General features: G+C 38.2%; 1 protein-coding gene across 4 annotated transcripts in view; it reads left to right on the forward strand.

The window, feature by feature from the left end:
• SYT1 (synaptotagmin 1) overlaps positions 1-14,454 on the forward strand; it is a 926,220-nt gene that overhangs the window by 245,121 nt on the left and 666,645 nt on the right. For all 4 annotated transcript variants that reach the window (XM_075344934.1, XM_075344933.1, XM_075344935.1 and 1 more), the window contains exon 3: positions 7,214-7,276. The gene's annotated coding sequence lies outside the window, so the exon portion shown is untranslated. The remainder of the gene's footprint in view (positions 1-7,213; positions 7,277-14,454) is intronic.

Consider the following 14,454-nt stretch of genomic DNA (forward strand, 5'->3'; position numbering starts at 1 on the left):
TATATTAGAAACCTTACAATTAATTAAAATGGTTTCATATATCCGACTACTATAGCTCAAGAGTAATTTTGTGTATATGGAAAAAGCAATGACCTTGCTGCTTACCACTAATATATCTTGAGCGCACAAGAACCTTGCTTGCTTGCCATGCATGTGCTCACAATAACCCACAATCTAGCATTGCTACAAAAGGAAGCATGTTCTAAGATGCTTGAAACATTCCAGCTCTTACTCATGGACATTCTTTTGGAATCAATGTTGTTATTGCTTCAATCAAAGTAGGGATATAGTTTGTGTAAGAAAAAATACAATTCAGTGTCTTGGTAAAATAAGAAAGTATTAAACAGGTTAATGGGAATCTGTCACCCTTTTATGCTTTTTTAGTTATTAATATGGGCATACAGGATGCATAGAGGTGAAATAAGCCAGACCTGTATGCCTCCTGGATGATGGGTCATTTGGGAAAAATCATCTTTTATATCTACTATCTTCCAGGCTATGGGGTGTTTGCCACCTGGAAGATAAGCCTGCCTCTAGTCTTCATTATCCCCATTTTCTCCTCCTCTTCTCTTTAGTATGCGCTTGAGACATCGAGAGTGCGAACAGAAATCCCGCACCTGTTCTTTATACCTGCCATATCTCCCCCTGTACTTCTTTGCCCTTATGTTGTCACAGTCTGCAGTTATGATATGCATAGATGACGGGGAGTCACTGTGAAGTAATAGTGACTCCCCGGCGCCTGTGCACATCAAAACTGAAGACTGTGCCCATGGAAGGGCGAAAAAGTACAGGGGAGAGACGGCATGCAGAATACACAGGTGCGATATTTTCAGCTGCGCTTCTGATATCACAAGTACATACTAAAGAGAAGAGGAGCAGAAATTGAGGATAATGAAGACCGTAGGATGGCTTATCTTCCAGGCAGCAAATGCCCCATAGTCTTGGAAGATAGACGATATAAAGGATTATTTTTCCCAAATGACCCAGCATCCAGGAGGCATAGAGGTATGGCTAATTTCACCTCTATGTCACCTATATTAATAACTAAAAGAACACAAAAGGATGACAGATCCCTTTAAGTAACTAGATAGTTGTTGAAGTCAAAGCTACATCCTTTTTCTTTGTAACTTTTATTTTGTAATCAGTTTAAATTTATGTTAGAAAGACGAAAGTATGTAAGAAAATAGTTCTGTAATGCTCTGTAAAGCTGTCTGCAAATAGCGTTGTATACCAATCACAAAATGGTCAGATTAGGCTCATTCACACATTAGAACCAATTTGTTCTCTGACTTTAATGGGAACTCTTATTGTACATTTTCGATCTCTTCCAAAATGCCCATGATTTTCTTCACTACCTTGAAGACTGTAAAGCGGGCTTTACATGCAACGACATCGCTAACGAGATGTCGTTGGGGTCACGGAATTCGTGACGCACACCTGGCCTTGTTAGCAATGTTGTTACATGTGAAACGCACGAACGACCATTAAAGATCAAAATTACTCACATAATCATTGATCGTTGACACGTCGTTCTAATCCCAATTATCGTTGCTTTTGCAGGACGCAGGTTGTTCGTCATTCCTGCTGCAGCACACATCGCTATGTGTGACACCGCAGGAACGAGGAACATCACTGTACCTGCTGCTGCCCGCAATGAGGAAGGCAGGAGGTGGGCGGGATGTTCCGCCCGCTCATCTCCTCCCCTCCGCTTCTATTGGGCGGCCGCTTAGTGACGCTGCACGAACCTTCCCCTTAAAGGAGAGATTGTTTGGTGGCCATAGCGACATCGGTGAAGAGGTAATTGTGTGTGACGCTGCTATATTGTTTGCTACGGCAGCGATCACCCCGTGACGCGCCACCAATGTGGCCGGGTGCTATCGCTCGCGACATCGCTAGCGATGTTGCAGCATGTAAAGCCCGCTTAAGCCTTCTGTATCAGTGTATCTATTAGTTTGTTCACTGTAATACATATGTATTATTTATGTAAACCCTCGTCACATGTACAGCACCAGGAAATTAATAATGCTTTCAAAATAAATTATAATAATTATACCTTAACGGAACATTTTTGATGATTTCCTTCTGCAAAGCAGTTTAGACTAAACAACTGTCTAAACAAGCCAAAGATGAAATTAAATTCTACTATATTTTTAGTATATTTCGTGACTCTATTTAGAGTTACCAGCAAAGTTAACAAGTGGCAGGTGGCGATTCTTAGTTTTTATTTCAATGTAAGGTCCTGTTGACCTTGATTCCTTTCTAAATGTACTGCTGATAAAGGCGCTTGCCTATTTCATTACTCTTTCTCAAAGTGGAAGTTTAAAATTCATTAAAGAGTAGTGAGTAATTTCTATAACATTGACATTTCTAGAGTCGATGGACCAGATACAATGTGAATATGTTAAGAGATCATTTGTAAAGATGGATGTCTATTGGAGATGAGTGGAACTTTTGAAATTTAAATTTGCCAAACTTTCCCCAAGAATTTCATGTGCAATAAATTGCATAATTAAAAAACCTCTGGAAAATATGTGTATAACAATCTGACTTCTCTATGATGCTATTGAACCAGTTTTAAGCTCTGTAATGCAAACACAACCTTATAAAGTGACCTATACCTATCTGGCTAGGTAAAAATGGATTGTAACTGGTGGTAAATAGCAGCAATTTCAAACTTTGTAAGCTTTTTACTGTGTAAATGGTAAACAAAATTATCCCTTATTGGAATCACATGCATGCTTTAATTGTTGTTTATAAACAGGAGAAGCAAACAGAAAAGCCGTGGCATTTTCACATAGTTAAGTGTACAATTATTTATTTTTGGTGAGAATCAAGAGCTTAGCCATTTGGTAAACAAAGAAGCAATAGCTTTTTGTACAAGCCAGCTAAAAATTATACAAAACTGGTGTACTGTTTTAAATATGAAGAAATTATTTTGCATCGTAGAATTGTAAAATTATTTTGAAATTATTAGGTAGGTAGAAAGGCTTTTTTTTCACTTCATCCAAAAAGTATTCTCCTTTTTTCGAGGCTAAACAGATGTACTGTTTTGAACATGAAAAAAATTATTGTTCCTCAATATTGTTCCTTTTTTTCTTTTTTAGGGTCTACATCTTGTTTGTTAATAAAAAAAAGATTGTGCAATTAAAAAGACTAGTTCTCAAACTGTTCAAATATTAGACTTCTTTTAAGGAAAACAAATTAGGAGTACAGTTTTCAAAGTGAAGAAGCTATGGCTTGTTGTCATCAAGCCTTTTATAAAAAAAAAAAATAGTCCTATTTTGGTTTGTTTACCCTTAAAAGAGTACAATGCATAGCACTTTGAAATTCAGTGGGCAGCCAGGAGATTTATGGTTGGCTTGGACAGGCATGTAGATTTGTGGTAGCTTAGGACCAGCAATGGCAGCTCTAGAAGCAGCAGTACTAAAGAATAGATGACATGATGGAAAAGGAGTAGATTCCTGGCTGAGCATAGGCTATTGGACTTGTAGAACTCAGTGAAAGCAGGACAATAGACAGGCGGGCTGGTGGTATGGCAGATATAATTAATAGCATCAGCTTTAGGTGAATGAAAGTCAGCATTGATCCACGCCTGATTGATATTGACAAATGTTAGGTTTTCCACACTTGTGATGGATAACTTGTTCCGCTTAAGAGTGACAAAGGCTCCATCCCCATTGAATACACTTTCAGACATTACACTGGAGGTTGAGCATGACAGTACGTTCGGAGCAAACTGAGCCAGTTCTTGCCATAGGTCCAATCTGTTGACCCAGAAGTCCATGGGATTGGCGTTTAGGGTATCTGCTGGAGAAAGGACACAGTGCAGGTACGAGCTGAACCTGGATGTATAGGCAGTGCAACTGTGTTTGTTGAACTGGCACATAAACTATCTTGTCTATCATGACAGATATTGAAATTTGTGAAGTTGTTGCCTTGGTTACTTGTAAAATTTTTCATCTTGTGAAAATAATTTTGGTTTAATGAATTTAACAATTCAGCCATTTCTGACAATTCTTCCCTTTCTGACATATGGTGCACAGGGGCCATACACATGGGGAAGTGTTGACTGTACAGGGAACACAGTGGTCACCTGGTCATACATGCGGTCAGCAATTTTTCACTATGGCAAAGCTTTACCAATTAGGGAACAAATATTTTCCTAGTAATATTTCTATTCCCTTACCTCTGAAAATAATTTTTAAAGTGCTGTTAATTTACGAAAATCAAAGAAATTTGGTTTGAACTTTTTCTACATTTTGCCCTTTCTTACTTGCTCTGTGCGGGAACCACAAATGCAGAAAAGCATTGACCTTGCAGGCAGAGGAGAGCGGTCATATGGTCACACCAATGGTCGCCATCCACTCACTATGCAAATGCTTCACTGATAAGGCAATACAAATTTTCCTGGTAACACAAAACTTCTCTGGCCCCAAAAACTTCTTAACAATATTAGAAACAAATATTTTTTTAAAGGAAAATTCACTTAAGTAATTAAAAAACTTTGGGTTTGATCATTTTAAACATGTTTTCTTTTTCTCACAATCCTGATCAGGGTGCGACTGGGAAATTTCATCCCAGATACAGTCACAATAAGGTTGAATTTCACTCAAAATTAGAAAGAAAGTGAGTTAGTTGTGTGTTGAAAAATTGATACGTGTTACGTAGTGTCTCAATGTTGAAAATTATCTTGTCTTCTTACCCGATTTCCACATTGAAATTTGCCCCAGGAGGGCTACTACCACTGCCAGTACCTTATCACAACTCGCAAAGCCTATACTATACATTATGATCATGTGCTCCATCACCTTCAGTCCCTTAAACAAAGGTGGACTGTTCATCTTTTCTTAAAAATCAACTGAAAGAAATTGTACAACATTAAGTGTTATGGCGGAAAACGAGGTGGACTGAACAGAACACTAACTTAATTTGGTGTTATCATTGCCAGAGACTGCATCACCCTGCTGTAACTAAGATGAATTATGGGATATATACTACATTACGCTCTACACCTCCTCCCCACTTTTACACTTTCTAGAGGCAAAGGAGGCAAAATGTGACCTGCATTTGGTACTACGACTGCTGAAATGGCTGCTGCCATCAGTGTTCATGGTGTTGCCCATGCTTGCAGCAAACACATTCTTAAATCTCACTAATACTTCCACTGCCCATGTTGGGTTCAGGTGTAGAATACATATTATACACAATTATGAAGTTTAATTTATTTCTAAGCTTTGTCAACAACCAAGGAAAAAATATGATATCAGGCAAAAATGCTAGGCACTGGCAGGGTTCACGTGAAGGACAAAAAAGATAATTCAAAAACTGCCTTTTTCGTGTATGTGACTCCAATTTGACAATTTAAACAAGCATGGTTAAACAGATCTGCACAGTTAAATGTCTCAATTTGCTGTAATAATTTATTTATATATATTTTCATATTTTACATGAATTCCCCCTTCCATAAAAGCACCATGTCAAAAACAAAACCAAGTAGTGGAACACTGACTAAAGATGCTGCATTAGATCACAGATTAGCTATTTGGTGTGCCATTGCCAAAGTATATTTAAATATCTATGCAAAAAGTAAAATGTGTGACTGTTTTTTCTATTTTTTTTATTTTAAGAGGGGATGTATTTTTGCTTAAAATTCTCATACATTTCACTAAATGTTTTTACCCTAAATAGAGAGTTATTAAAAAAGGAAAAAATTATGAGAGTGGAATTAAATTCTACTCACATTTTACAAAAATCCACATTCTGGAGAGTATTTTCTTTTGTAATTTACTCAAAAGGTTTTAAAATAAAAGCTATACTCACCTCATTGCTCAGCTCTTCAGCTGCTCCCAGCTCCCTGTCATTTTGCAGCTCCTTTCCAATGTTCACCCTAGGATGGGACTTCCAGCCATAAGCCTATACTGGAAGGTCACTATGTATATTCCAAGGCCTTTTTGCTTCAGCCTAAAAGTGAAGATCTGGAAAGAGATGCATTGCAATGGAGGTGATTAGGAGCAGGCAACTGGCAGGAAGCAATGGGAATGGCTGTAAAGGTTAGTGATGAGGATAATATATTATAATTTTTTTTTAACCTTTTGCTGTCTGCTTGCTTTGCTGAGTCATGCTTCCAACTGCTCATTGTCCAGTACTCCATAATTCTATAGCATCACATCTCTGGCCCGGTATTTAATCTAGGCCGTGCTGCCAACCATGAGCAGGCCCTGGAGTCCATACTATGGGTCTACTCACAGCCCAGAGTTAACACTGGGTCACTACTTTCAGATGAAAACCCCAGCCTATAGTGGGCACTGCGTCAGACATGTGACATTGTAGATTGGACAGTATGAGGGGAGCAGCAGAAGCAGCTAGAGAACCGCATTGAAAACACTTGTTGGCAGAAAGACAATGAACATAAACAAAGTGTTCAGAATCAGGACAGCACCCGGACCTGACTGTGGCTCAGAGGAGAGGGAAATCGACTACAACACAGGACACTGCAGATCAAATCCGAGACATGACACAATTTAAATAGATATTCAAGAAATAAAAAGAGACCTTTTATATTAAATGTCAAAAAAACCCATGGCCACATGCTTTTACAGAAAAGGATGGGACCAGAAAATGTACGTAGGTAAAATCACATCCCAAAAGCAAGCAACTGCAACTGGCTTCTGTATTCAGGTTGCGTGTGTACACATTAAATATTAGACAGACCAATAAATTAGGCTAAAAAATTATCTTAACCATTGCATCTTTCGCATGTAAGCAGTCATGTTTAGGTTTCAGGTTTATGAAGATTTCTGTAGAAAAAAGAAAATACAAATTTAACTATAGGGGTTTAATACCGAATCTCCATGCTTGCAATGTGTGAAAAAGGCTACTGTTAAAGTGCTATTTCTTCCGTATATTACAAATCGATCACTTCACAGTCACACTGAGTGACTATGCATCATAAAATAGTTACTTATATATCACTTAAATCTTTGGATTAGTATTCACAGACTCAGACTATCACTCCCATTTCCAATCTAGTACATCAGCGTTGAATTGGTACACCACAATCGCATTAGGCCTAAATTTGAATCAGAACATGATCATCCATGGATCAGTGTGCTCATCAATAATGTCTAGTTTTTGTCATGACAATAATGTTAATGAAATGTAATAAAATGCAGAGGATTGTCCAAGTAACCTTTACTTACTGTTTTCATTTTAGGTCTAATTAAAGAGAATAGCTGTACTTTGAGTCCAGTACCTGAAGCAACATAACGTTCTTGAAGTGAGTATTATTAATGTTTTTGTAAATATATTTTAGTATTATTTTGTATGATTGTTAAAATGACTGTATACCTGACCATACATATGTGTTTATTTTACAACTGTTGGCGGTGATGTAGACCGGGTGCACCTTTTTGAGGAGGGTGGTTTCTGTTCACTACCACGGACCCATAGAAGTCCAACACTGCACAAAACGGCCGTAGTCCTCAGAGAACCCGCACCCGGCTTCTACTCTGCATGTTTTTATAGCACTTGGTTGAATAAATTGGACCTTTATGCGTTGGTCACGGAGAGTGTCGCCTTTCTTCTTCCTTTTCAAGTATGCATCAGATCTCTGGCCTGAGCATGCACCTCTGGCCGCCTTTGGATTTTTGGTGGATTTGAGCGTATTATCTCCTACAGCCAGTGTCACGGTAATCCCTGGTGGTGCAGGACCACTTTTCAACTATTTACCTCTTATTCTACAACTGTCCATTAACCCCTTCACCCACTAGCAATTTTCCATTTTTTAGGTTTTGTTTTTTCCTTCCTTTCTTCCAAGAGCCATAACTTTTTTTATTTTTCTGTCAAATTGGGCCTTTGGCAGTGCTGGGAAAGAGGCTCCCGACTTGCCATGTTTCAATATTCTTTTCAAAGTTTTCAGGCCACATAATGGCATTAAGCTGCCAGATCCTGTCAAGTTCATACTGTCATATACAGGTTGCATATTAAAGCTATAGTACCTAGTGGCAGGCAATATTTATTATAACCTCAAGGGTCCCATAAGAAGTAGGGGTGTAACATAGCAGCAAGGATTCATATTCATTTGTGAGTTCTGCCGAAAGACCGTTATTAAGATCACTGTAATGGAATATATTTTTAAGGTGTTTGGTGGATGAAATCAGGACTTGTATTTGAAAATTGTCATGTGGATCAAGAAAGGGTATTTTTCAAAATTCAGTAAAATTTAAAGCACTTCTCTTTCACTTTCTTCTAGTTTTGCTTTTCCTCTCCTTTTTCTACTCTCCTGACTCGAGCGTGATAGCATGTGTTTCTTTCATCTGTCGCACTTAGGTCAGGAGAGCCGATGGCCAGTCTGAGCAATGTGAAGCGATCCTCGGATAGGTAATAAGGCCACGTGACTGCACCTTTAGGCTACATTCTTACAATAAGCTTTTGGTGATTTTGGATGTTGCTGAATTTCTGCAGCATTTCTGCACCAATTATTTAGATTAGGTTATTTACATTTTTTCATTATATTTTTCTGTGCTTTTTTTAACATACATTTTTATCGTATTTTTTATATTGCAGTTCTTTTCTCTTTTTGGTGTCATGCTTTAAAATAATGTCAGTTTGTTTTTTATTGTTTCTAGTATCTGGCTTTGGTAAAACTTTATTGATATACTTACATGCAGATTACATGCATTTTCGATGTGTTTCCGCTGCAGAAATGCACAAAAACATATGTACGTTTTTTACCTGCAGATTTTCTACATCTAATGCAAGTCTATTGGGAAAATCTGCACATAAAACTGTGACAGTCTTTGCTGCCTGAGAGTTTTTGACAGGCTCAGGCCACAGGCTTTAAATGGGTTTTGTTTCTTTTGGGAAATGAGGGGTTACTTTCAGTTTTGTTCCAGTTGCAGACTCTGCTAGATAAGTCAATTGTTCCTGCTGATGTCCACTTGCAGCCTGGATAAAACCCCCTTCTTCCTGCAGGGGGTGCTGGTTATTCAGAATCTTTCTGGAGCTGGGCTCGAAGGTGATCAGACGTAAATTCTTGCTGCTACTGTGGTGTGTGCTTTGTTGTGTGGAAGTATTACCCTGGGGTTTCCTTTTTGGTACCTGCACATCCCTTTGTGTTTTCCCTTTGTTGTTAGAGCCTGTTTGTGCTCTCCTCTGAAGTGAGTAGTACACACCGTTGTACAAACCCTTCAGTTTCTTGGCAATTTTTTCGCATCGAATATCCTTCATTTCTAAGAACAAGAATAGACTGTCGAGTTTCACATGAAAGTTCTCTTTTTCTGGCCATTTTGAGAGTTTAATGGAACCAACAAATGTAATGCTTCAGATTCTCAACTAGCTCAAAGGAAGGTCAGTTTTATAGCTTCTCTAATCAGGAAAACTGTTTTCAGTTGTGCTAACATACTTGCACAAGGGTTTTCAAGGGATTTCTAAACATTCATTAGCCTTCCAACACAGTTAGCAAACACAATGTACCATTAGAACACTGGAATGCTGGTTGATGGAAATGGGCCTCTATAAACCTATGTAAATATTGTATTCAAAACCAGACGTTTACAGCTATAATAGTCATTTACCACATTAACAATGTATACTGTGTATTTCTGTTTAATTTAATTTTAGCTTCATTGAAAAAAATGTGCTTTTCTTTCAAAATTAAGGAAATATCTAAGTGACCCTAAACTTTTGAACTGTAGTTTATAGGTCTAATACTAATCTAACATGTTTTCCAAAAATCAGTTGCTTGTGACATTCTCTTTTTGTGGCAGCTATATAGTTACATTTTTTTTTCTTTCATTAATATTTTTTACTTGTGCATAGAGAATGAAAAATAAATGTGTATTTGAAAAGCCTTAGCTCTATAACCTCTGTGATCAATCACTGCCAGTTTTTCTATCTCACTCTATCAATTAAACCTCAGTATTATCCTGTTTTCTTCACAAAATATATACTAATCTTTTCACTGATTTTCTTCAATACACATTATCTGTAAAATTTGTTGACTGTTTAGTAGCTTTCTTTCCATATGTTTATTGCTAAGCTTTCAGTTTCAGTGTGCGATAAAATGTATTTAATAACAAAAATTGGATTTATTGTGGTAGCGACATTTTATTTTGTTTTACTCTTTTGGTATATGCAGTATATCAGAGAGGCAGACATGTATGTTATTTACTAAACACACAGACATTTCAGTAGAGCCCACAAGACCTCTTTAAATTTTTGTGGTTCCTGAAATTATTTAAAATAAAAAAAAAACAATCCCATTAAATTGATCAATCTAGATGGGGCTTAGTGGATCCCAAACAAGTTTTTAATTTTGACAAATATCAGTATTTGGGATAAAGCTTCAATGATGCTAATGATTCCACTAACTAACAGAAGAAATCTTTAGGTATAATGATCATGATAAGGTATGATCGAATATCTCAAATATTCGGCTTTGAGAATATTCAACGAATAGGTCGCTGCTATGGAAATATTCGATGCACAATGTAAGTCTATGGGAAGCCTGAATAGTTCCGAATAGTTGTTATTCGGGTTTCTCATAGACTTACATTGTGTATCGAATATTAGCGAATAGTCGAATAGCGGCGACGTATTCGGCAAATATTCGCGAAGCCAAATATTTGAGGTATTCGATCATCCCTAATCATGTTAAATTACATTGGTTTCCATGAAAGCATATCTAATACAAAAATGGGTATCTTTACCACATAATATTTTGAATAAAGCATGTTTTCATATCTTAATTTAAATTTAAATTTCCAAAAGACTATATAATAAAGCTAAAAAAACAGTGAATGTTATTATTGCATGGATTAGAGTGAGAGATTGGATTAACTTAGAAGTTTGCTCTAGGTAATTTCAGGGTTTTGTAATTCTACTTTAAGAGCATCTCTTGCTTTAATCATTTCCATGGTAGGAATAAAAAATCAAATATTTGAGATCAAGGACCAGAAAGTACATCAAAGGCTTTACAAATTATTACTTGTAACTCTTGAGTAGAGACAGTCTATCTTAAACTACATGGATAATAATTCTTGCGTATTTTGGCTAAATATACTCATGTCTACATATTATTATACTGGAAATGAAAGGTGCATATGAACAGTACATGATAATCTAAAAGAGACAAGGATGCTACAGATTTTTATATTAGACGTAATGTGCCTTGAAGAAGTATTCATACCACTTTTTAACATTTTTACATGCTACACCCACAAGCTCAAAAATCTTTTATTGGGATTTTAGAAATATAAATCGTAAAATTATGATGTGCATTTCTATTCAGCCCCTGGTAGTCTGATACCCCTAACTACAATCCTGTGTGGCTAATTGCCTTAGTTCATTGCATCTACCTGTATGTAATTTAAGGGCGCGGGATGAGCTGGGGCGAAGCACCAGGATTGGCGCATCTAATGGATGCGCCACTTCTGGGGCGGCTGCGGCCTGCTATTTTTAGGCTGGGGAGAGTCCAATAACCATGGACCTCCCTAGTCTGAGAATATCAGACCCCAGCTGTCTGCTTTACCTTGGCTGGTGATCCAATTTTGGGGGGACCCCTACGTGTTTTTTTTTTTAATTATTTATTTAATTTAAAATAACAGCGTGGGGTACCCTCAGTTTTGGATTACCAGCCAAGGTGAGGTTGCCAGCTGTGGTCTGCAGGCTGCAGCCGTCTGCTTTACCCTAGCTGGCTACAAAACTAGGGGGAACCCTACGTCATTTTTTTTTTCATTTTTTTGGCTAAATACAAAGCTAAGCACCCCTTAGTGCCACACGAAAGGCACCAAAGGGTGAAAAATTACAAAATGCAGGAGAGTGGGACATTATGTGTCTTTCTGCCATTATAATGACAGAAAAGACTGATATGAAGTGCACAAGCACAAGAAAATCACCAGAGCGCTCTACGCTGTGAAAAGCAGTAGAAAATGGCACTGGAGTGAACATGTGACCGCCTCATGTAGGATGAAGCTATGGATCCTGGGTAAAATTATGCATTTACCCTCCTTCAGTTTTTTTGCAGTACACAAAAAAAACGGAAGGCACACGGATGACAAACAGATGACATACGGACCGTCTACGGAACGGAAACGGATGCCACACGGATGCAACCGTGAAAAAAACGGACTGTTTTTTGCAGACCGCAAAAATGGATCGGTCGTGTTAATGTAGCCTTATTCTGATCTGCCATTTATAAACAGCAGGCAGAAATAAGTGAATAACGCCCCCCGGCGTCAGAAAATCTCCGGGGTTTCAGGGCTAGCTGAGACCCTGGAGATCATGATTCAGGACGGTTTGTCCGGTCCCCGCTCACGTGATCACAGGTATACACCGTACACCGATGATCACGTTACAGTAAATGACAGCGCCGGTAAAAAATTATTTATCTCCCATCTAGCATGAACAAACACTTCTTCTCCACTTCTTCTCCACTTCTTCTCCACTTTTTCTCCACTTTTTCTCCACTTTTCCTCCACTTCTCCACTTTTTCTCCACTTTTTCTCTATTTTTTCTCCATTTTTTTCTCCACTTTTTCTCCACTTTTTCTCAATTTTTTCTCCACTTTTTCTCCACTTTTTCTCCACTTTTTCTCCATTTTTTTCTCCACTTTTTCTCCACTTTTTCTCCATTTTTTCTCCACTTTTTCTCCATTTTTTCTCCATTTTTTCTCCACTTTTTCTCCACTTTTTTTCCACTTTTTCTCCATTTTTTCTCCACTTTTTCTCCACTTTTTCTCCACTTTTTCTCCACTTTTTTCTCCATTTTTTCTCCACTTTTTCTCCACTTTTTCTCCACTTTTTCTCCACTTTTTCTCCACTTCTTCTCCACTTCTTCTCCACTTTTTCTCCATTTTTTCTCCACTTTTTCTCCACTTTTTCTCCACTTTTTCTCCACTTTTTCTCCATTTTTTCTCCACTTTTTCTCCACTTTTTCTCCACTTTTTCTCCGTTCTTTTTCTATGGTCGGTCTACCCATTAGCTCTGCCATGCATAGTGTAGCTCTACACCTACTGCACATGTTACTTTATGATTGACATCTCTTTCGTACCAGAGCTGTCTAAGCCTACTCTGACCCCATATTTGTCATTACTATATTGTCCTTGTACTGTATTATGACATTTGTATCATGTGTTTGATTTCTTGCTGTGTTGCAATTTTTTTGCTGCATCCGAATTGTACCTCTAGATTGTTCGAGTTTATGTTATTGTTCTCTCACTCTTATGTAATACTGATTATTGTCATTTTTCATGATTACATGCAGATAAGTCCAATCTGACGAAGGCTCAGGCCGAAACGTCATTTGTAACTTGTTTTGGACAAAAACATATATGCTTATGAAAATTTTTTTTTTCTTAATACGGACCAATAAAGAGTCATTTTGCATTACTATCCGTTGTGACTTACTGACTTAGTCTGGGAGATTTAGAGTGCCGAGGTTACTCACTAATTTTATCTATTATTACCTCTGAGCACCTATATACCAGTGAGCAGAGCTTCCTCTACAGTAGTTCTCCTGATTAGGCATGCCCTTACCTCATGAGCAGGGCATTGCAGCTTTGGTAGCAACCATTACGACATGGACTCTGCTGCTGTGGACCCGGGGAGAGTGAGTGCAGATTCATTGCACCCACACTCCTCACATGAAGGGTCCGCACTCCTAGAAAATGGGGGATACGTTCCCTGAGTGTCTCCACCCATATTCTAGACGGTCCAGAGTCGTCGTGGGACCCCTTTATTTTTTTCTTACAATAAATTGGTGAAAGAGGAAATGTTTTGGGGACTGTTTTTTCAAATACATTTTTTTTGTCGATTTTTTTTTTTGTTAGTACTGACAGTTTATGATGTTGGGTATCTAATAGATGCCATGACATCACAAACTGCTGGGCTTGATCTCAGGTGACTTTACAGCTAGTATCAACCCGATTTATTACCCCGTTTGCCACTGCACCAGGGCACGGGATGAGCTGGGGTGAAGCGCCAGGATTGGCGCATCTAGTGGATGCGCCACGTCTGGGGTGCCTGCGGCCTGCTATTTTTAGGCTGTGAAGGCCCAATAACTATGGACCTTCCCACCCTGAGAATACCAGACCACAGCTGTCCGCTTTACCTTGGCTGGTGATCCAATTTGGGGGGGACCCTACTTTTATTGTGTAATTATTAATATTTATAAAATAATTATAAAAAAGAGCCTGAGGGGACCTCCACATTGGATCCCCAACCACGGTAAAGCTACCAGCTGTGGTTTTCAGGCTACAATCGTCTGCTTTACCCTAGCTGGCTATCAAAAATGGGGGGACCCAACGTCATTTTTTTTTTTAACTATTTTTTAAATAGAAAAAATTAATGGGCTTCCCTGTATTTTGATTGCCAACCAAGGTAACGGCAGGCAGATGGGGGTGGCATCCCATAGCTGTCTGCTTTATCTGCGCTGAGAATCAAAAATACCGCGGAG

This window comes from Anomaloglossus baeobatrachus, chromosome 4 (assembly GCF_048569485.1).
Source record: "Anomaloglossus baeobatrachus isolate aAnoBae1 chromosome 4, aAnoBae1.hap1, whole genome shotgun sequence".
In the NCBI taxonomy this organism is placed as follows: Eukaryota; Metazoa; Chordata; class Amphibia; order Anura; family Aromobatidae; genus Anomaloglossus; species Anomaloglossus baeobatrachus.